The following is a 24,467-nucleotide window of genomic DNA, read 5'->3' as shown; positions in this document are numbered from 1 at the left end:
TAAAACACATCCTCTCACTAGTCCAACAGGAATGCAATGAAAACGTAGCCATTCTTCCTTCTCGTTGTCAAAATTAATTGCTGCTGAAAAGAAAACAAGAATGAAGAAAAATATGTAAGAGATAAGATAGATGCAAGGGGGAGTGGGATCGGGGAATCAAATAGGGCTGGCATTTAGTTCTGATGTTTGACTTAGCTTCCAGGAAGAAGTGTAGATGGGTGGGTTTACCATTCCCGCCCCCCTGGAAGAGTTACTGTTCTTTTTAAAGAGCTGCAGGCCTGGGAGAAATGGAACAAGCAAAGGTTTCGCCATCACTGCACCTCTATGCTGGGAACACCTGCACTCTCACATTCCTGTCAATTGCACAGCTTTTATAGGCATGGACGAGCCCTGCCAGGAAAGTAAGAAGAGGTAGTAACTTTCCTGGCAAACACATTCTGTGAATCATAATACTGATTCGCTCTCATGGTTTCCCCCAAAGAATCCTGGGAAACAGCGGTTTGCCGAATATGCTGGGAATTCTCTGCTAGAAATCCCTGGCATCTAACCTATCAGAGCTACATTTCTCAAGAGTTTCCAAGGGGAGACAGTGTCAATTAGAATGCAATCAAAACATTAATTAAAAAAGGAAGGGAAGTGTGTTGAAGAATATATTGTACAAAATTACTTTAATGGAAGTTTTTGGATAAGTACTGATTGAGTTTATTAAGCTAAGATGCAATGATTCTGGAACAGAGGATTGATTAATGTGATGAATAAATAAATACGAACACAATGATAGAGTTTTAATGTAGTGAGAAGGACATCATGCAAGTGGGTGAGGTATTTGGGTAAATGGTGAATAGGGTATAGGGTTAGATGTGGGGACTAACCCCCCCCCCACTGTACATAACATATATTATACTAAATATATGGACGTATATTTAATATAATATATGTTATGTACAGGGATATGGGTGGCGCTGTGGGTTAAACCACAGAGCCTAGGACTTGCCAATCAGAAGGTTGGCGGTTCGAATCCCCACGACGGAGTGAGCTCCCATTGCTCGGTCCCTGCTCCTGCCAACCTAGCAGTTCAAAAGCACGTCAAAGTGCAAGTAGATAAATAGGTACCGCTCCGGTGGGAAGGTAAATGGAGTTTCTGTGTGCTGCTCTGGTTCGCCAGAAGCGGGTTAGTCATGCTGGCCACATGACCCGGAAGCTGTACGCCGGCTCCCTCGGCCAATAAAGTGAGATAAGCTCTGCAACTCCAGAGTCGGCCATGACTGGACTTAATGGTCAGGGGTCCCTTTACCTTTTATGTTATATACAGTGCTAAAATTGTAAGGTAACTAACGTGTAATATGAATTTAATAAATAAAGTCTGGAAAGCTAAAAACAACAACAATAACAACAACCAACAACACCAAGATTGTAAGAACACACACCTGTGTGTGTTTCAGCGACACACGTCAAGCAAAACATGCTTCTTTTCTGGGCAGCGTGAACTGCACTGCCGCTTCATTCCAGGCAATATGGAAGGTGGTTGGAGTTTGCTTAGTCCATTTATTCTTAACTCAATAAAATGACGCTTTGGGGAAAGGCCTAGGAATATATATTTTTTATATAAAGAGTTTCCTGGGGAGAGGGATGGATGAAAAAGAATTTTAAGTGGTGTGTGTGTATATAGATTGTAACTGGTATGGTGATGGGAGACCTGGTAGATTTTGGTTTTTCATTTTTTCCAGGCTCCACATCGGTTTCCAGGTTTGTTTGTTTGTTTTTTTAAAGAGTTGTCATGAGATTTCATCAGCTTTAGTGTGGAAATGTATCTTAATATTCACATTTTGTATGCAATTTTGCCAGATATAATTTTTTTCTAAAGCCATCTCCTTGAACATTTTCCTCTATTATTTTCATTAATCATAGAACTGTAGAATAGGAAAGGACCCCAAGGATCATCTAGGCCAGGGGTCTGCAACCTTTAAGACAAAAAGAGCCACTTCGACCCGTTTCCGAAGAAAAAAAAACAGGGAGCCGCAAAACTCGTCATTATAAAAATAACATTTTTGTCACTTTTTTATTATTTCCTTGTTTGACCCCTCAGAATTACTCCTCCTCATAGAAATAAATGTTAAATTAACAAGTTAACTTTTTTTGTGTGTGTGTTCTTCACTCCCCTTCAAAACAGTGACCAGCGTACATGCCCCCTTTCAATGTAGCGGGTGGGAAGGTGATGTCGGGACGGTGCATGACTAACGCACGCACCGCCCCCATGCGACGTCACAGCCAGTACAGTGCCCGCCACAGTGGGGAGTGTCGGGGCGCACATTGCGCCTCCTCCCCTCGCTAGTATCTGCCCCGGAGCCACAGCAAAGGTGCAAAAGAGCCACATGCGGCTCCGGAGCTACGGGTTGCAGACCCCTGATCTAGGCCAACTGCCTGCAATGCAGGAATCTCAGCTAAAGCATCCATGACAGATGGCCATCCAACCTCTGCTTGAAAACCTCCAAGGAAGGAGAGTCCATCACCTCCCGAAGGAGACCGTTCCACTTTCTTTCTGTCACAAAGGTCTTCCAGATGTTTAGTCGGATTCTCCTTTCTTGTAACTTGAAGCCATTGGTTCAAGTCCTACTCTCCGGAGCAGGAGAAAACAAGTTTGCTCCATCTTCCATGTGAGAGCTCTTGAGATATTTGAAGATGGCTATTGTATCCCCCCCCCCCAGTCTCCTCTTTTCCAGGCTAAACATACCCAACTCCTTCAACCATTCCTCATAAGGCTTGGTTTCCAGACTCTTGATCACCTTGGTTGCCCTCCTCTGCACACGTTCCAGCTGTGTGCATTTATGGACACATTGCTTGGTTGGAGAACTGCATTATGAAATTTGAAGAAGTGTGACTTTCAAAGGATGGTGCCTTCGGTTCATGTATTATTTCCGAAAGTGATGATAATGCAGGTTCACCTTTGAATGCACAATGAATAGAATATCTCCTCCCATCCTTATATGTAGTTACTGTGTTAACTAAGAAGGCTTTGGGTAGCCTGGACTATATTTAAGGATCAGCAGTAAAGTGAGAAGTTTTCAGTAGCATACTAAGTAACGCTTCCAATCTGTTCTGCCCCTCCCCCTCCAAACTTACCTCGGGACAACATTATTCTAAATCTGAATCAGAGTCTTTCAAATATCTATCATGCTCAGAACAGAAACCTGACCAAATTCAGGCAGTGGCAAGACTGCACCCGCTCACTGTCATTTGTGAAAACCAGAAATGACTTGGTAGTGTATCTGTGATTAGGTAAAGCTTGTAATTTGTGTTTGCTGTAGTCAGCGTGGTGGTATTTTGGGACAAACAACCACTGTATGCTACTTATAGCCTGGAATTCTGTGGCTTTTTTTTCTTTTAGTTGCTATTCTGCAGTTGAGATTGGGGATCAGGAAGAAAAGACAGATGGACATAATGTTTCCAACGTATACAGTCTGGGGGCAGACTAAGAGCTCTGCATAGCCTAAGCCCCTATTTCACTTACTACAATACCTGTAGTAGCCTCTTTAATGCTTTTCCAGAGAGAAGTGAAGCTAGGTGAGGGGAGTCCATCATAAAAGAGAGCAGGAGGGTACCATTCCTTTATATGTTTTGAGGTCTTACTGCCATCTCCATGCCACTTTTTAGCGTAAACAAGAAATGGAAAGTAATCATAGAATCATAGACTCCATGGAGTTTTCTTGGCAGGGATACTGGAGTGGCTTGCCAGTTCCTGCTCCAGGTGGATCACATTTGGTCAAAACTCTCCACTATGGACTTTTAAGCAGGACAAGAAATTAGGATTTCAGAAAGAGAGGTCAAAATTGGAAACAGAACTGTTAGAGACCAATATTAAGAATCTGTCTAAAATGTATAACTTGTTGCTGAAATGGAATACACAGGATGAAACAGTTAAATCAGCTATGATTAAGTGGGCACAAGATGTTGGTCATGATATTATGTTTGCTGACTGGGAGCAGTTATGGACCACAGGCCTTAAATTTACGGCATGTAGTGCCTTGAAAGAAAACATAATGAAAATGATCTATAGGTGGTACATGACTCCAGTCAAGCTTGCAAAGATATATCATTTGCCCAATAATAAATGCTGGAAATGTAATGAATGCGAAGGAACTTTCTATCATCTTTGGTGGACCTGCCCAAAGGTTAAAGCCTACTGGGAAATGATCTATAATGAAATTAAGAAAGTCCTTAAGTGGACATTTGCAAAGAAACCGGAGGCTTTTCTCTTGGGCATGGTCGGCCAATTGGTACCAAAGAAAGATAAAACCTTTTTTATGTACGCAACCACAGCAGCAAGAATTCTCCTGGCAAAGTATTGGAAGATGCAAGAATTACCTACTCTGGAAGAATGGCAGACGAAGGTGACTGAATTTATGGGACTGGCAGAGATGACCGGCAGAATCCGTGATCAAAGGAGAGAGACGGTGGAAGAAGACTGGAAAAAATTTAAACTATATCTTAAGAACTGTTGCAAAATTTCGGACTGATAAAATGTTAAGGGTCAAGAAATAAAGAACTATAGCTGTAAATAGTTAAGTTAAGAAAATTTTGAGGGAAACGAAATATTGAAAAGGAATGAAGGATTGCTAAAAATTTCTGAAACAGGGGTGCAGTGAAGGGGAGGCGTGGGGAAGTCATGTGTTGTTTATTTGTGTGTTTTTTGGTTTTATGAAAATTAATAAAAATTATTAAAAAAAAAAAAAACAAAACTCTCCACTATGACCTGTCCATCTTGGGTGGCCCTGCACGGCATAGCTCATAGCTTCTCTGAGTTATTCAAGCCCCTTTGCCATGGCAAGGCAGTGATCCGTGAAGGAAGAAGATCAAACCTATCCATTCTTAAGGAAATCAGCCCTGAGTGCTCACTGGAAGGACAGATTCTGAAGCTGAGGCTCCAGTACTTTGGCCACTTCATGAGAAGAGAAGACTCCCTGGAAAAGACCCTGATGTTGGGAAAGATGGAGGGCACATGGAGAAGGGGACGACAGAGGACGAGATGGCTGGACAGTGTTCTCGAAGCTACCAGCATGAGTTTGACCAAACTGCGGGAGGCAGTGGAAGACAGGAGTGCCTGGCGTGCTCTGGTCCATGGGGTCACGAAGAGTCGGACACGACTAAACGACTAAACAACAACAACAAATAAGATACCTCCCATGTGACCAGAGTTAACCAATCACACAGACTAAACAACAACAACAAGGAAAAGCAGGACATTCCAGGATCAAATCCGAGACTGGGGCAGTTTCTCTAAATCCAGGGCTCCCTGGGAAAAAAAGGACACTTGGAGGGTTTGGAATCATAGGCTTGGAATGGAGAATGCAATATTGATTTTACTGAGGGATTTTATGTGTCATGGAAGTGTGTCACGGCACACGTTGTCCCCCTCCCCTTTCTTTTTTGCAGTGCTGTTTACTTTGGTAGCAGCAGTGTTCAAATCCCAGAAAGACATCAGTGAGGGAAGTGGCAGTGTTTTATCCTGGTCTTCCAAAGGGTGTTCAGATGCCTATAATATTTCTCTAGACACAGCAGGAATGTTGATGATAATAACAATGATGTTTATCTTATGGGGATTACGCTGAAGCGAGTTTAATTGTATTAGTAAAAAACAGATCAATGCTGGGACTGACGTAATGTGTTTAGCATCAATATGAAGGTTGCTAAGTGTTGTACTTTCAGATGGAATTAAAGAAGCAATAGGACAATGGAACATATGGAAACCATTTGGGGTTTTTATGTTTCTGTCTAGCAAGAAGAATTAGTATATTTGCTAAGTTTCTGGAGGGCCAGCAGTGCTGTGCATTAGCAGATTTCTTCTTCTTCTTCTAGTTAAACCTGAACCCAAATGTTTAGAGAGCCTTAAGAAGCCTGACAGCTGGTTGTAGCTTGCAATTATTCAGAACGTGCTTCTTAATGGGTTATAAAAGTACTGGGATGTATACAGAAACATCTTGAGCGTGAGATATTGTATATAGGGTTGTGCCAAAAGACCTTGTGCATTGAATTTATCAATCTATATTAGAACTGGCAGCATAATAACGATGGCAAGGATCTGGATTTTATCTGTGCTTCATAAGGATGGCCTGATCAGCGAATCATGAAAAACCTTCCTTTACAAGGAAGGTTGCCCATAGCTCTTGAAGATAAATTCCATATATTGGTTTATGTGCAGGGGACAGTTGCCTCGTATTAAACCCACATTGCATTAAATCCACAAAGCCCTTTCTTATTGCCTCACCCCCTACCTTTCTACTGAGGTCCAAAGTAGATGTGATGCTAAATGTGTCATTTGCAATCATGTCAAGGTTTGGGGCTTTTGTTTTGTTTTTTAACAAAGAAATCAATAGCAGGCACAGGAGGCCTCAATGTTCAATTGGAACCTCAGTGTGCAGGAGAGCAAGAGTTAATCTTTCCTTCATCCATTAGGGGAACAACAACAAAACAACAACAACAGCAACAACAGCAACAGCTTTGCCAATACAGCTACTAATAGCCCCCCAAGGAATGCTTGCATGGGTACAAAGGTTTTGCATCCTATTTTATCAGAGACAGCAGTGGGACAAGAGAAATCAGATCCTCCTATTTGAGGGTCCGTGTTGTGCGCGGGCCCAGGGTGCCCCCCCACCCATGGCGGCAGGTGGGGGTTGAGCCCAAGCCATGCGATGGCCCCATGGTCATGCCACAGCCTATTTGGCCAATCAGAGAGTGGTGGCATGATTCTGGGGGCCTTTAAAAGGTGGCGCTGCTGCGCTGGGGCTTTACCTGACTTCGTGCCACAGAACACCCGCCCACCTGCCCTAGTGCTTTAGGTGTCTGCTTTGGCCTTGCTCTGGACTTTGATTAGTTGCCTGTTTTGTGTCAGGAGTGTGTGCAGGAGCCAGGCCCTGTGACCAGTAGAGCTTCGCAGGATTGGGGCCTTCCTAAGGAGAGGCAAGGCGCGACCGCACAGGTGAGGCCACTTGGTAACTCACTGCACCTGGTGGCAAGAGCCGGGAAGGGATATAAGGTCAGCATTTCCCTTCGGCTCTTTGCCACAGCAACACATTCCTGCCTTGCTGTGTTTGGCTCCTTGCTTCCTGATCCTCGGATCTCGGCTTCTTGACTCCTTGCTTCTCAACCCTCCGACCCTTGACTTCAGCACTCCTTGCTTCTCGACCCTCAGACCCTTGACTTTGGGACTCCTTGCTTCTCAACCCTCGGAGCCTTGACTTCCTGACCCTCGACCCCTGGTTTCTGGACTCTCGTTCTAGTTCCCACCCTGCCATCTTGCCCCTGGTCCCGACGTCCTCAGCTGGGATTTTGATTGCCCGTAGACCAGACCGTGACATTTTGGAACAGGGGCTGGGTAGGAATTTTTTTCCATTTTGCAGATTGGCACTGGCCATTTGGTTTTGACCTACCTCTTAGCAATCGTCACAACTTTGTAAAGTTAGACACTGGCTTAATGAGATGTGGGGGAGGGGAGGTGTGGCCATCACCTGCCCCTCCAGGTACAAGGGTATTCTGTTAAAGGAATCCGTGAGTCTGGATCTTGTCCGAAGTCCGCTTGAGGGGCTAGGGCCATGCCAGGAACCTACGGGAACCCCAGGGTGAGCTTCAGTTGGTCGCCATCGACGGATCTCCCTCTTTCGGTGGTTTACCCTTCTAGACTTCCTGCAAGGTGGGCAGGAGTCAGATATAGTTATTGCCAATGCCTAAGGCAATACGACTCACATTTCTGTAATCAATAAAGTTGTGGCCTAAATTTTGCCCATTAACCTTGAAACTAAAATTCTGTGTCAATGTGTTTTTATTATTCCTGGGGGGTGCGCCAGGGCCTTGACATGCAAATATATTTCTGCACCATGCAACAAGAAGCCTTTCTTGTCTGTTTCTAGCCTACGGTGCATCAGTTGAGGTGTGGAAACAGACAGTTTGTCAGAAAGATCCCTAATCTCAGGCTTTTCTTTAATGTGCAAAGAGTCGGTAAGGTGCACTCCTCCATGGTCTCCTGAGACAGATGGATGCCAAGCGAGGGGTGAGTAGTCCTGGAATTACAGTTCCCAGAAGCGACTGCAATATGATGCTTGAAAATGACACCACTGGAATGGCAACACAACAGAGGAAAACCAGCGTTCACACAGGGAGTTTAGGACCCTCAAACTTATTCCCTGAAAATGCCCCCCAATCCATACTTTGCACATCACCGTCTCCAACTGCCCCCAAAATGCTTAAACCACTATGGCTTCTTAATTTGTCATGCAGGGTCACAAATTCCCAAGGGGGCTTCCCTTCAGTATTTCAACATGTTACCGGAGGTTCAGAGCCCAGACCTTCCAAGTGTCCCTATTTTCCAGGGACGGTCCTGGATTTCCGAGGGACGTCCCTATATTCATCGGAGAAACGTTGGAGAGTATGGACTTGTGTGACCCCTGAGCCAAGGAGATAAGTAACGATTCAGCCTTTAGAAGACATCAGGAGGCAGCCCTGTATAGAGAAGTCTTTAAATGTTTAATGTTTTATTATGTTTTTATATATGTTGGAAGCTGCCCAGAGTGGCTGGGGCAACCCAATCAGATGGGTGACGTATACTACTACTACTACTACTACTACTAATAATAATAATGGAATAGGATGTCCCTATTTTCATTGGAGAAATTTTGGAGAGTATGCAGGAGGAACAAAGTGACCCAACCAGTCTGTTCCCTTCCTCTGTTCTCTCCCCTCCCCCCATGAGGCATAGGCCAGTTGTTGCTTCCCTCAGTTCAGTGGCTCATCTTCTCAACATTGGCCCTGCTGTCTTGTGAGGTGGTGGAAGAAAGATCCAAGAGAAAGGAGTGCTAGGAATGTGTGCTTCATGTTAGGTAAAGATAAAGGTACCCCTGACCATTAGGTCCAGTCGCGGACGATTCGGGTTACGGTGCTCATCTCGCTCTATAGTCCGAGGGAGCTGGGGTTTGTCCGCAGACAGCTTCCGAGTCATGTGGCCAGCATGACTAACCCGCTTCTGGCGAACCAGAGCAGCACACAGAAACACCGTTTACCTTCCCACCGGAGCGGTACCTATTTATCTACTTGCACTTGATGTGCTTTCGAACTGCTAGGTTGGCAGAAGCTGGGACCGAACAACAGGAGCTCACCCCATCGCAGGGATTTGAACCGCCAACCTTCTGATTGGCAAGCCCTAGGCTCTGTGGTTTAGTGGTTCATGTTAGCTACAATCAAAGGGCCATCTTTATGCTGAAAGAGTTCTTGCACCTGTAACGAAAACTAAGGCATCCAGCTTTTGCCTGGTTGATTTTAAGCACATTCTGACAGTCATTGTTCCCATGCCATCTCAGATGTAGCTGCTGCAGCTTTCCAATGTTCTCCGTTCCAATGTCTTTCTAGTGCCAAGGAAAGGCCTTTTGATCTTCCCAGGCTTTTCAGGTTTTAAACCTGTTAAACCTTTGTTGATCTGTTACATTTGGATGCTGCTTTTACAGCACTGCATTATGATTTTTTAAGCCCATGTTTTAACAGATATTTTATGGAGTTAAAAATATTTTATTGTAATTTGCCCTGCTAGTGTATTTGAAGAGCAGGGGGGTCAATGTAAAAATAATAAATTACTAGTGACGGAGAAACTCCCCATGTCATCAGTTGCTGGTGGATTTCCAGTTACAACTAGCATCTGGGAATGCTTCACATGAAGTTTTGATATTTTATCCGGAGTTCTCAGCTGCATCATATCTCTTGTGCAATAACAAAGAGCTGTTTCTTGAAAACACTTTCACTTCATCAAAAACTTTTAAGTGCATTCTGGGGTGTCCCCCCCCTCCAGGTACACTTTTATACACTTGAACAATTAAAAAGTTAATTTTTTGGGGAGGTGGGGGGAAGTAAAACCCACTTGTAATGTTCTTGATTTAGATGGCAAGCTGAATGCCGTTCTCAAAATAAGGAAATTCACCTTGAATTGCAGTTGAGACCTGGGGGATAAGTATATTCTTATATAACAAGTAACCTTGAGGTAAATCAGCCTATTTTCCTGCACTGAAGACCCAACCCAGCAAACTAACAGAGCAAAAGACAATGCATTTTTGGGAGCGGGGAGGGCAGTGATCCTCTTGTTAATCCAGACCTGTCCCAGGGTTTGGGAACCTCTGTTGTATCCATCATTGACTTAAAGAAGAAAAACCCCCAGCACCCCATGGCCAGGCAACCACACACAAGCATTCATGACTTAGTTGTCTTATAGGCTTTTGATTGTACAGTGGTACCTTGGGCTACATACGTTTCAGGTCACATATGCTTCAGGTTACAGACTCCGCTAACCCAGAAATAGTACCTCGGGTTAAGAACTTTGCTTCAGGATGAGAACAGAAATCGTGCTCCGGCGGCGCGCCAGCAGCAGGAGGCCCCATTAGCTAAAGTGGTGCTTCAGGTTAAGAACAGTTTCAGATTAAGTACGGACCTCCGGAACGAATTAAGTACTTAACCCCAGGTACCACTGTATTAGAAATTCTGGAAATAAATTAAAACATTGTAATACAGTGGTGCCCCGCAAGACGAACGCCTCGCAAGACGGAAAACCCGCTAGACGAAAGGGTTTTCCGTTTTGGAGGCGCTTCGCAAAACGAATTTCCCTATGGGCTTGCTTCACAAGACAAAAATGTCTTGCGAGTTTTTCCGCCTTTTTCCCCCTTCCCCCCCTTTTTCTAAGCCGCTAAGACGCTTATCAGCTGATCCGATAAGCCGCTAAGCCGCTAAAAGCCACTAAGCCGCTAATAGCGCTAATCCGCTAAGCCGTCAATGGGCTTGCTTCGCAAGACGAAAAAACCGCTAGACGAAGAGAATCGTGGAACGGATTCTTTTCGTCTTGCGAGGCACCACTGTATCTCGGTGGAGCATTTCTACTTCCTGACCCTTTGGCTGTTCAAGTCAGGATCCACACTGACTAACTGGAACAATATTATAACCAGGGCCCCCAGAGGCAGAGCAAGGTCAGGTGGTACCCGGTGCAGAATTTTTTTTGTCACCCCCCCCCCAATTGAAATTATTAAAAGAAGGCAAAATAAGATACTTACAGTTGCAAGTATTATTTTCCGGTTTATTTACTTAACATTGGGAGCATAAGCACTTAACCCCCCCTAACTTTGTTCTCACACCCCACCTCTCCTCCTGTGTGTTCCAGGGTTTGAGTCCTGAGTTGAGGGAGCTTTTGTTTCTCTCCTTCCCTCTCCCCTCTGCTTGTTTGCTTGCCTGCCTCCTTCCCGTCCTCTCCCTGCCTGCCTGCCTCCCTCCTCCAACAGCCCACCGCCCACCTGCAACTCCCAAGCCTCTCCCGAGCTGTCAAAATGAAGGGGGGAAGGGAGGGGGAAGGCTGCCGGCAAAGCTACACAGCTCCATCTCTTTCCCCGATGGCTCAGGGTAGGCACTGGGAGTCACTGGTGGGCATACGCCAAATATCACCCCCTCAGTGATGACACCCGGGGCGGACCGCCCCCACTGCCCCCATTCCTACGCCTCTGAGGGCCCTACAGGTGTTGCTGAACTACAGTCTCCACCATCCCTGACCATTAGTCATTCTGGCTGGAGTTAGGAATCAGCTTCTGCCTCTGATTCTAGGCTTCTGTCTGCCACCGAGTCTCTCAGCTCACTAAGCCTTGTTACCTCTTTCCCCTAACCATCATCCCTCCTTTTCCCCTTGGTGATTCTCCAGTTGGTTCCTCCCACTATTCCTCTGAGTCCAGCCATGACACTCCACACAGCATACTGGCAAGAGGTTTTCTGTTTGCAGCTTTTGAATTGGAGTGGGTCATCCTCCTTTTTCAGTGCCGCTATTCCAAGACTTGCGACATCTCCAGTTAGCTTTGCTCCATCAATTTCCGTGTGCAGAATTGTTACCCTGTCCCTTGGCCCCAGCCAGTTAGCAGAATTTTTGAAATCACACGTTAGCCTCCGTAAAACTGGCTAAAATTAAACCTTGCCCTTTCTGTATTAATCCCTCTTCAGAATCTGGTCTCAGACTGCTTGCGATGAGAGCACAGCAGACCTTCTCCGTTTCCATTTGTAATTGCAAAAAGAAACGCTTTGAAAACTGAAATCCCATAAACATCTGGAATGGAAAAAAATAATAATAAACTTGTTTGCACAATGTGGCTTTTGAAGGCACTTTTCAGACACTGCCTCGGGATTTTTTAATCTTTTGCTCTCTCTTGTAAAAACATCATTGAAATAGTTTTGAAGCTTAAGCTCCAAATGGTCCAAGATGATGAGCACACAGATGCGACTAAAATAATATTTCACAAGGCCTCAGCGACTTCTCCTTCTCAAATCAGTCAAAATAAATATTGTCACAGGTAATCCAAGAGAAAAACACACTTGCCCACAAAAATATACAAACCTTGCCTTAGTGTAGAAATAAAAGTTCATATGATGTAAGCACACATAGTTATCTGTTTGTGTGAAAAGATCCCATATACAAACCATTCTCATGGATGGTGGCAAAAATAAATCTCTTCCAATTTATTTATTTATGGAAATGTTTCGATCCTGCCTTTCGGAGGTTTACAAACTTAAAACATACATCTTAATAGTGTAAAAAGTGGAAACAATCAAAATCTTTAAATCCACGACTTTTTAAAAGCATCAAATGAGAAGGTTGGGGTTTTTTGGGTTTTTTTTTTTTTACCATGCTAAGCTCAGCCACAAAAAAATAAAATAAAAAAATGCCTTGGCTACCCACCTTAAAAACACACACATCAAAGACAGGAGCACCATCCAAGGTGATCCCACTACAAAGGCCCTGTTTTGTGTCAAAGCCAAGTATGCTCTCCACTGTAGACTGAGTAATGCGCTGAAAACCTCTCTTCTTGACCATTTCCTATCAATTAATGAGAAAAGAAATGGCATTCAAAAATTAGCCAAGGGCAGGCAGAGAAATTTTTGCTTTTTGCAGGTTTTTTGTTACCTTCCTTACCTTCCTTTTGAGGTGGCCAGGCACCATGGATATGTGTCCTTTCTTCCATTCTACAATCATCTCATCTGTTGTCTACACTTTGCAGCCTCCCTAGGTGCCCACACATCAATTAAAGCACAAATATGTGGGGGAGCCAGTGGTGCAGTGTTGTTTGGGGGGCCAGGGGTGCGCACAGGCATGCACCAGGTGGGTCCGGGACACATGGGGTGAATGAATGAATTTTATTATTTCTGTCACAGACCAGTTCCAGCCCACATACAATATCAAGGAAGTCATAAAACATGATAGGGATACATTTGAATTTGCAATTAGGTATAATAGGGACAGAACCTTTTAATGAGGGTGAAAGAGGAGAGTGCAAAATATGGTCTGAAGCTCAACATCAAAAAAACAAAGATCATGGCCACTGGGCTCATCACCTCCTGGCAAATAGAAGGGGAAGAAATGGAGGCAGTGAGAGATTTTACTTTCTTAGGCTCCATGATCACTGCAGATGGTGACAGCAGTCACGAAATTAAAAGACGTGGCTTCTTGGGAGGAAGGCAGTGACAAACGTAGACAGCATCTTAAAAAGCAGAGACATCACCTTGCCAACAAAGGTCCGTATAGTTAAAGCCATAGTTTTCCCAATAGTGATGTATGGAAGTGAGAGCTGGACCATAAAGAAGGCTGATCACTGAAGAATTGATGCTTTTGAATTATGGTGCTGGAGGAAACTCTTGAGAGTGCCATGGACTGCAAGAAGATCCAACCTATCCATTCTGAAGCAAATCAGCCCTGAGTGCTCACTGGAAGGACAGATCCTGAAGCTGAGGCTCCAGTACTTTGGCCACCTCATGAGAAGAGAAGACTCCCTGAAAAAGACCCTGATGTTGGGAAAGATGGAGGGCACAAGGAGAAGGGGACGACAGAGGACGAGCTGGTTGGACAGTGTTCTTGAAGCTACAAACATGAGTTTGACCAAACTGCGAGAGGTAGTGGAAGACAGGAGGGCCTGGCGTGCTCTGGTCCATGGGGTCACGAAGAATCGGACATGACCAAACGACTAAACAACAACATAATAGGGACAATACAGATATAGCAACAGTTAAAAATTTTATAAATTAAAACTTTGTCACTAACATATAACCTAAAATTATCATTTAAACCCTTAATCATTATGACAGCACAGATTGCTCCCTAAGTTTTATGGAAATCACACGGAACTTGGCTACCCTTAACGTGATCTCAGAATCCTTGTCCTCTACCAGGGATTTTAGACATTGAAGTTCGGATTCATTTGGAGATTTTTGCATAGCAGGGGTAATACATATCAAGTGTATATCCCCTTAGAAACGGCAGCATAACAAGGCATGAGAGACAGTTTCTACCTCCATTAAGCTGCAGAGGCAGACTCGTTTCGTGTATGGTTTACCCTCATATCAGCCCTGCAGTAAGGCAGATGGCAGCACCCTGAATCTAGCAAGGGTAAATGACCATCTGTATTTAGGTAGCACAAGGGGTGAATGGAACCCCAGCCCTTGTCATCCAAAGCAAGCAGGGCTGGGCTGCACCACCTGTCCGCCTGCACAGGGGGGGGGGGGGAGCCCAGCCGACCCACACAACCCTCAGCAGGTGACTCTCCCCAATGCCTGTGAAGAGGAGCACTGGGCCAGGCCAAGCTTGGATAGCCTCTTGCTTGCTTCCCTCCATCTGTGCCCGCTAACCATCTGAGGGAGGAGCAAGCAAGCGCTTTCTGGACAGCCATTCAGCAAAGGGGCCAAGGAACGCAGTGGTGAGACCAGGCCCAGAGATAGCAGGCAGGGCAGAATGGGGATCCCTGCATGGGGGTGTGTGTGTGCCTGGTTTGTGCCCCCTCAAAATTGTGCGCCATGGGCCAAGCCCCCCTGCCCTGCCATGCTACCCCCTTGAGGGGAGCGCCCCTGCAATCTGAGATTCTATGGTCCAAGGATAGTTTTATCATACAATCTATTTGTGTCCTGGGGAGGAGATCCTTACCTGTATTTATTTAATATATTTATAACCTACTTTTTAGGGCGCAAACTCCCCACAAGGCAATTTACACCAGAAAAGTGCCGTATAAGAAACTATGAGATTAAAAAAACCCTTATAATCTAGGAATTGTTATTTTTTAAAGCATTATTCTCTCTGCAGAGCACGATGTGTAAAGTGATTTAATGACAGTGTTAATAAACTGGGAACACAGCTAGGAAATGAGTTGTGTTTGATGGGAGTTAAAGGTGGGGTAAAAAAATACAGTGGGATTATATAAGCCAAGGTTTCCAACAAACATAATAGGGAGAATGGGAAATTCTTTGTAACAGAAGCAGGTGTTTCCTGCTCACTGCACATTGCTTCCCCAAGTAGTACGGAGTTTCCGGGGCACTTTACAGGTCAGTTTCTTTGTGGTGAGAGGGTTGTCTTGTTGACAATCTAGTACATTCTCTGTGGGAATGCTGGCTACGCAAGGCCTTGAGTTTTGATCTGCTAGTTAAGCGTATCATCTGCAAAAGCGGGCACTGGAATGCAAACATGTGATCCGCGGAAAGAAGACCTACTGTAAAATGAATTAAAGCTGTCAAGCATCTGATTCACTTTTGTAATACCCTTTGTTGGGATGTTTGCTTCATAAGAAAAAAAATGGAAATGGGGAGAGCCATGTACCTCATCTTGGGCTTCAAAAGGAGGGATGCAAACAGAATAATGTGTGGTGTTGTGGCTAAAGTGCTGGACTGGGATCTGGTAAGTAAAAGATAAAGGGACCCCTGACCATTAGGTCCAGTCATGACCGATTCTGGGGTTTTGGCGCTCATCTCGCTTTACTGGCCGAGGGAGCCGGCGTACAACTTCCGGGTCATGTGGCCAGCATGACTAAGCTGCTTCTGGCGAACCAGAGCAGCGCACGGAAACGTTGTTTCCCTTTCCGCTGGAGTGGTACCTATTTATTTACTTGCACTTTGACATGCTTTTGAACTGCTAGATTGGCAGGAGCAGGGACCGAGCAACAGGAGCTCACCCCGTCGTGGGGATTTGAACCGCCGACCTTCTGATCGGCAAGTCCTAGGCTCTGTGGTTTAACCCTAGAGCAGGGTTCAAATATCCACTCTCCACCATGAAGCCTACTGGGTGAGAACTTGGGTCACCTCTCACCCTAACCCACCACACAGGAAGAACTTTTTTTAGCTGGAGTGCACCGGAGCATAGTTACGGCACCTTTCAGGTGGGCACCATGGTGGACTGGCACTCTCTCTGCCCACTTCTTGACTATAAATACTTCTGAGAAAACCAAAACAAACATTTCCAGTCAAAATGGAAGCTGGCCAGTATGCCTGTGTTTACACCTTTTTTAAAAAAAGATCTACAACTCCACCTAGCTCCTAGCTGCTCCTAGCTGTGATTGGTCAAGCTATGGGGCAGGGCCAATACGTTTTTCCTTTTATTCAGTTTGTGTTGTGGTGATGGGTTTTAACCTTTCCAGCCAAGCTTCTACGATTGCACACATGCGTATTTACACATGCATTTGTATTTGAGCTGCACCAGAACCAGGGGTGACCCCCATACTAGCTAGGGAGGCAGCTTACTGTAGTTTTTAGCACCTCTGCGGATGGTGAATTTGGTTGCTGTCAAACTTATTGTAACAACGTCATGGTGAGTTCCTCACTGGGTTGTTGTGAGGAAGAAATGAGAACTGCAGGTGCCACCTTGAGTGTCTTGGAAGGAAAGGTAGGCTGTAAATGTAGGGAGAAATTAAACAAAATAATTTTGCATGGGTAGCAAGCAGAGGGGAAGGGTGTGTCTGGAAAAGCTTCCCGTGTTTGACTCTGGCTCTGCCCAACCACTGCTATGTTACCTCTGAACTATCACCCCCAAAAGAATAGTAGGAAAATAGTTGCCTACCCCTGCTATATAAAAGAACCGGGGACAATTGCTCCGGTCAAGTGGGGATCAAAACAGCTGAGGGAATTGATTTTCTGAATTAAAAAAGCACCACATTGGGAAAGGCTTATGAAGATGAAGATGTCTCGGACATACAAGGCTGCATGCACACTATATATTTAAAGCACAAGGCTTCCCCAAAAAGAACCTTGGGGACTGTAGTTTATCCCCCACAGAGCTACAATTGCCAGCACCCTTAACAAACTACAGTTCCCAGGAATCTTTGGCTTTGTGTGTGCTTTCAATGTATGGTGTATATGCAGTCACAGAACCACGACATATAATGTGTGGTTCCATCCTGTATATTGCCTCTATATTTGCATACATCTCTGCTTGAAGTACCATTTCAGAAGTCATTCTTTCTCCTAAGGTTGTGTGTGTGTGTGTGTGTGTGTGTGTGTGTGTGTATGTATGCACACACACATACATGGCAAGAAATGGTTTGGCTCCGAGACACTGGGAGGCATTTAGGCATTTAGGCAATGCTGGATTTCCCACTGTTTACACAAGGATTTCTTTCTGGAGAGCAGCTCTTTCTCATTACGGCAAGATGGCACAGCGATCTGGGCAGAAATATTATGCGCCTAAATGGGCATCAAAGTTGCATGAACATTATGTTCTTCTGACTCACTTTTGGTTCTGAGGTATTTTTAAACTTTTATCCTTCGGTGAATCAGCTCTTGTGTAAATCTATCCCCAAACACAAGCCCTTTTGTGGCTTGGAAATAGTGTTTTCTTTTGCTTCTTTATATTCTCTACAAAATTCTGTGTTCTGGATTCGTATCAAATTGAACTGGCCATCTGCTCTTTTCAAACAATTAGCCCCAGAAAGATTCTTCAGGGTTTGGACCGTTTGTGTATGAGTGAACATTCACAGTCAACAATGATTTTATTTTAATCCACAAAGGAGAGGAAAAGAATGATTCTGGTCCTTTCCACACTAGCAGGGCAATTCTGTGCCATGTTTATTCTGAAGCAAATCCCACTGTGTTCAGTGGAACAGACCCAGGGCTGCCTGAGGCCCTCTAAAATGTCTATCATTGTGGTCCCACAACATAATAATCTTCCAATCCCCACTAATTTGGCAAAGGACAGAGTGGTTGGTACACTACTACTGATGCATATAGAGACCTTCAAGCCAGCACCAGCCACAACAATCCTAAGCAGGGATGCTTTCATGTTTTGGGTTATTTTGTTTTATTAGTGTCAAGGAGATTGCCTACACCAGCCCATACCTAGGCAGGAAAGTTAAATAAAAGCACAACCAAGGAATAAAACAAAACAACCAAAGGAATAATTGAAGCAAGGCAGCCGAGAGATAGGCACTTTTTATTACTGCTGTACCTGTGGTCAGCACCTCCAGATCAAGACCCAAAGGTACTGCGCCAAACAAGAAAATATTTGAGGCTTTTATACAGGGCATCTACCATCTACCTGCCTGCAGACTGTCTTGCTAGAGTGGTACCTGCCCTGGTTATCTTCTCTCACTTGGACTACTGCAATGCACTCTATGTGGGGCTACCTTTGAAGGTGACTTGGAAACTACAACTGCAGCAGCTAGACTGGTGACTGGAAGTGGCCGTCGAGACCATATAACACTGGTCTTAAAAGGATCTTCACTGGCTCCCAGTGCATTTCTGAGTACAATTTAAAGTGTTGGTGCTGACCTTTAAAGCCCTAAACTGCATCTGCCCAGTATACCTGAAGGAACGGCCCCACCCCCATCGCTTAGCCCAGACACTGAGGTCCTCCTCTGAGGGTCTTCTGCTGGTTCCCTCACTGCGAGAAGTGAACTTACAGGGAACCAGGCAGAGGGTCTTCTCAGTAGTGGTGCCCCCCACCCCAGTAAGAACACCCTCCCATCAGATGTCAAGGAGATAAAGAACTATATACAGTGGTACCTCGGGTTAAGTACTTAATTCGTTCTGGAGGTCCGTTCTTAACCTGAAACTGTTCTTAACCTGAAGCACCACTTTAGCTAATGGGGTCTCCTGCTGTTGCCGCTGCTCCGCCGGAGCCCAATTTCTATTCTTATCCTGAAGCAAAGTTCTTAACCTGAAGCACTATTTCTGGGTTAGCGGAGTGTGTAACCTGAAGCGTATGTAACCCAAGGTACCACTATACAACTTTTAGAAGACATCTGAAGTTTTTAATGTTTGATGTTTTATATTTTCTGTAAGCTGCACAGAGTGGCTGGGGAAACCCAGCCAGATGGGCGGGGTATAACAACAACAACAAACAACAACAATTCCCTCACACTCTGGAGATAGTGGTGCTATGTCAGGGCTCCAGAGGCATTTTGGGTGAATTAAAATCTCCGCTGCAAGTAGCGGTGTTTGAAAGCTAGACCAGCTGTCTGTTGCACCTGCCTGCTAGCAGAAGAATGGGGTCCACCATGCCATGGAAGGGCCCCCTTCAAGGTGCTGATCATGATCACTGAGACATCCCTTTGGACATTTTCTCCTCATTTATTACCACACTTTTGTCATCATACTCTATGTAGGAAAACGGAGGTTCACAGGCTGCCCAAACAAAACATACAATCATGCTGTAGACTCATGGAAAGTGCACAGGCTGATATTATTGATGGAGCTTTAAAAATTCCAATCTATGAAGCTTCTTTTATTTTTGCTTTGGAACAAATTCTTTTTCTTTCCCAAATAGGAAAACTTCCCGGTGAGGTAAAGCCTATCGTTTTCTTTCCTCTTTCCTGCTTGTCTTTTGCCACAGAAGCTAAAGGACGAGAACAACAGGTATTTCATTACTCTGAACCATGCCCAAAAGAAAGCAGGGAATCTAATTTCTATAGATTTCTTCATGGTGTATTACTGGCAGTAACATTATAATCCTCCCTAAATCGCCCACACAATGGGAAATACCTGATGGCGATATATAGGATAAGGAACTAGAATAACTCTGAACATGAAGGCAAACATGCACAAAGGAGTGCTATAAACAGCGTGGCACATTCAAGAAAGGTTCCTTTTGTTTACAACATGAAAACCTACACACACAAAATGGCATGGTTTCAAAAGGCAATCCCATAGGCTGGTTCTTTTCTCTTTACAGCAATTACTATATAGAAAGCAAATAGGTAAAGGTGAAGGGACCCCTGACCGTTATGTCCAGTTGTGGATATCTCTGGGGTTGCGGCGTTCATCTCGCTTTATTGGCCGAGGGAGCCGGCGTACAGCTTCCGGGTCATGTGGCCAGCATGACTAAGCCGCTTCTGGCGAACCAGAGCAGCGCACGGAAATGCCGTTTACCTTTCCGCTGGAGCGGTACCTATTTATCTACTTGCACTTTGATATGCTTTCGAACTGCTAGGTTGGCAGGAGCAGGGACCGAGCAACGGGAGCTCACCCCGTCGTGGGGATTCGAACCACCAACCTTCTGATCCGTAAGTCCTAGGCTCTGTGCTTTAACCCACAGTGCCACCCTCAGTGAGCCTGATGCTACATTTATATGTTTGGAAATAAACTTGACTATCTTCAGTGGGGGGGCGTAGGTGGGGGGTAGGCAACCAGTGGCCCAGGAAGGCAATCTGGCCCACAGGTTTAGGCTCCAGCCTTTTAACAGAGTCCCCAGTCTCAACAGAAATGTTGGAGAGTTTGCCAAATTTGGATTGGCTCATTTGGATTTTTGAGCAAATGCCATGGGCACCTCCATTTCTTCTCACTTCTCTCCCCTGTTCTCTGTGCCAGCCTCTCCCCTACAGAGAGGGAGAGGGAGAGGGAGAGGGAGAGGGAGAGGGAGAGAGAGAGAGAGAGAGAGAGAAAGAGAAAGAGAAAGAGAGGAGGGAGAGAGAGAGAGGAAATACACACACACTTGGTGTTTTCAAGGGATGTGGGTAAAAAAAAAATCAAGCTGAAAGAGGAAGTGGGAAAGAGCCCCAGTCTATTAACTTCCTCTTTCAGCCTTATGTACTTTTCAAGGGAGAAATGTTTCACTACCTTCCTTGACCAAACGGGCAGTGGAGGGTTTTCTTCAGCGGCTCTGAAAGCATAAGGGTGAAACCTCAAGTGTACCATTGCACCCTGTGTCACATTGGCAAGCCAGTTATATTGTATATAGGAGGGATAGGGGAAGTTGCATGAAGACAACAATCCATCTTTAGCGAGCAGGGGTGATGAAGTGCCTTACATATATTCTCACCAGTAGATTGTAAAATGATTATGAGAACATTGTTTTGGGGCATGTGGGGGTATCTGCTCTTTTGACTACTTTTGCTAAATTCAGGTCAAACGACTTGAGATCTAATCCTGTCTAGGCCACTGAAGATAGTCGGGTTTATTTCCAAACATATAAATGTAGCATCAGGCTCATTGGGTGACAGGAAAATGCTCTGAAATGGTAACTGCTTGGATAAAGATAATGAACTTGTGCTTTACTAATAAGTGTTTTTTAAATGGTTATGTGAAATGTGAGTTGTAGGGTCACCGAAATCTTAAACTCAGGTTGGTCTTATTATGCAGGATTGTAGTGATGCCAAGAGGGTGGTGCCAGTTAAGATGAACCTCATGCAGCAGAGTTTGGTCCATGGGGGATAATGGGGCAATGCCCCACCAACTTCATCCTGCCCTCACCTTTCTGCCTTCTTTCTTACCACCTGCCCAGGGAGTGTCAGTGCCTGACATCTTCCTCCTCCTTAGCTGCATTGTTGGCCATGTAGAACTCAGCAGGGAGGATGATAAGGGAAAAAAACCCCAGAATTAGTTGGTCTCGCCCATTATTGGCTCTGGCACTGCCTTCTGTTTGGGTCTCCTGCATTCCACCCCACAAGTCTCGATGGACACCGGCCACTATTAACCTGTTGGTAAGACAAACAGAAAGTATGTGCATTCGACAATCAAAGTTCCACTTTGTTCCAAGCATAACCCTTTCTCCAGGAGAATGTTTTCTGCCAATTTAGCTACAGCAAAAATACTTTCAATTTTCTGAGCCTTAAATTATCACGTTCAAACGTAGGATGAGTCCAGAGCAGGCCTTTCTGAATCGAAGGTAGCAGAATCACTTATTTTGATTCATGTAGCCATATCTGGCAGCAAATAGACACTTGGAAAACGGTTGTACAGCCTTTAATGTGTTGGGATTTCTTGAGTAATCTGTTGAAATAATACATTTCCTATGCACCTTGCATTATGGTGGAGATGGCCAGCTGGCAACATGGAGGCCAGGTCTGGCCCCTCTCCTGATTTTTGGCATCCCATACATTAATTCCATGTTTCCATGCTTGGCAGGCCTTGAATAAAATTGAGATGCAATCTTCCTTTGGTTTTTTTTGCATCCTCTCAATTTGTACAGGAAGTGGGTCCCTGCCAGCTACTGCTTTCAACCGGTGTGAATTAAGAGCATGCCCCAGTGGAAAACCAAGTTATAGGGGTTTTTTAATATCCTACACTTTCACCTGTAATTCATACCCTCCAACATTCAGCAGGTGAAGACAGGGACATTGCTCATCCCCCCCCCCAACTGACCCTCCTCGACTCCCCATTTTTTGTCCCTGCCTCCGCAAACCATTTCCACCACCATTACACCAAGGGGACCCAGCAGAAAAGCTCTCCACCATCCTAGGAAAACCCTTTAATCCCATTTTTATTTATTTTAATTTTGTTCTTTGGTAAGTTTACAACAACAACAACAACCACAACAACATTCATACCCCGCCCATCTGGCTGGGTTTCCCCAGCCACTCTGGGTGGGTTACATGCATATATAAAAATATAATAAAACATTGAACATTGAAAACTTCCCTATACAGGGCTGCCTTCAGATGTCTTCTAAAAGTTGTGCAGTTCTTTATCTCCTTGATATCCGAAGGGAGGGCGTTCCACAGGGAGGGTGCCACTACCAAGAAGCTCTCGGTAGAAAAACACATATCTATAAACAATTTTTTTAGATTTTTTTTTAAAGAAAGGGGCAAGATTCACACTTTACCCTTGTGTATGCCTTTTTGTGCATGTTATGTGGCTGGGGAACTGCACTAGAAAAAATTGGGAGAAGTGTGAATTTCAAAGTGTGACTGTATTTCTTGATCATAGATGGCCGCTTCATTGTGAAGTGATATTTGAGCTTCTGTGAATTAGCTCTCAACGCTGTCACGGCAAAAACATTCTGAAGGGCTTTTTGCTTTGAATGTTTGTCTAAACAGCAACTAGTAGTCTTTGAGCTAGAAATATCCCCAAGCCAAGCCGTTTAATGAGATGCAGAGGGCTGCCCTGATTCAAGCAGGCTAGAAATATTCACAGTGGCTTTTCTTGTGGTCTTCCACACTTAGCTCATTTCTACTCCTTCTCTAAGACCAGGAAGTGCAGGGGCGTCAAAAAATGAAGGACTTGTGAAAAAGTCAACCAAATGACTTGTTTTTTGTCTTCCAACCAACTTTTGTGTGGATTGTGTTTTCCTAGATTAGAATTTTAAGCAAAACAAACCTTCCAAACTAATCATCATGGATAACTAAGATGGAATAGAGTTGTCAGAAGCGGTGGTGGTGGGGAGCTCTCATTGGGCAGTTTTAGAATGCAAAAAAAAAAAAAAAAAAAAAAAGATTTTTAACCTTTCTTCTTCTTTGCCCACCCCTCTGACTTTCCTTATCTCCATTTGCCTGTATGTTGGTTGAATAGCAACCATTTGGAAGAAGCAAGTGGCTAGCCCTCATGGGAAGAGCCGGGCTTCTCTGGAGGCAGGGCTGTCCCCTCCTCATCCTTCATGCCTGCCTTCAAGGGGCTGTTGTTGTTGACTCTTTGCTCCCCCCTGTCCTGCTCAGGTCTGGGAGTCACTGATGTCTGTGGGGAACTACAGCCATTACCGGTGGCGCTTTGCTGAGTGCATGGGCTTTAAGTTCCTCAAGTACCTGGTGGCTGTCCACGTGGCCCACCATGACTGGCTGGACCGGGCGCACAAGTGCCTCAACGGGAACAAGATGCAGCAGCTGTTCAGCATTCTCAGTGAGCTGGCCATGGTTCAGAGCATCCACCTACCCTTTGAGGCCAACCCTGACCTCCTCAACCTGCTCATGGTCTCCCTGGAATCTTGTACATATGCCAATAAAGGTTTGAGAATCTGAGAATCTGAGAAGCAAGATCTGCCACAAAACCATACAGAGCAGAGTGTACCTGCTCACTATTTCAACCAGCCAGCCATTCTGTTCTCCACAAAACTTCATTTCATAACCCTTCGCTCAGGTTTTCTATCATCTTCCCAACAACCAATCAGTATTACGTGGCTACAGAACATGCTCAGACTTCCTTGGGCTCTTCGGGTCCACACCTCACTTAGGGCTTCTTCTTCTTCTTCTTTTTGTCTAAAGGGTGGTTTATTTATTTATTTAGGACTTTTGCAAATCTTGGAACTTCCCTGAGCCAGCTGATTCCTCCTTTGTGTGTGTGGATGGTGTCATTTTGGGCAGATAAGCACTAGCGTTTTTTCAGAACATCAGAACTATCCAGTCTTTCTTCCATCATGGAACTTAAGGTGAAGTATATGGGGTTCCCAGTGATCTCTCTTGCACACCTTAAATTTACAACAACAACAACAACAACAATAATAATAAATTAATAATAAT

General features: G+C 44.8%; 1 long non-coding RNA gene across 1 annotated transcript in view; it reads right to left on the bottom strand.

The window, feature by feature from the left end:
• Positions 1-2,412: 2,412 nt before the first annotated feature.
• Positions 2,413-24,467, bottom strand: part of LOC309332621 — an 894,019-nt gene continuing 871,964 nt past the window's right edge. The window contains exons 2-3 of the long non-coding RNA XR_014152253.1: positions 4,751-4,792; positions 2,413-3,780 (exon numbers count right to left, since the gene is read on the bottom strand). This is a non-coding gene — a long non-coding RNA (uncharacterized lncRNA). The remainder of the gene's footprint in view (positions 3,781-4,750; positions 4,793-24,467) is intronic.

This window comes from Podarcis erhardii, assembly GCF_964252035.2.
Source record: "Podarcis erhardii genome assembly, chromosome: 17".
Classification (NCBI taxonomy): Eukaryota; Metazoa; Chordata; class Lepidosauria; order Squamata; family Lacertidae; genus Podarcis; species Podarcis erhardii.
Note: the sequence above shows the minus strand (reverse complement) of the source record. Positions and strands in the feature narration are given on the sequence as shown.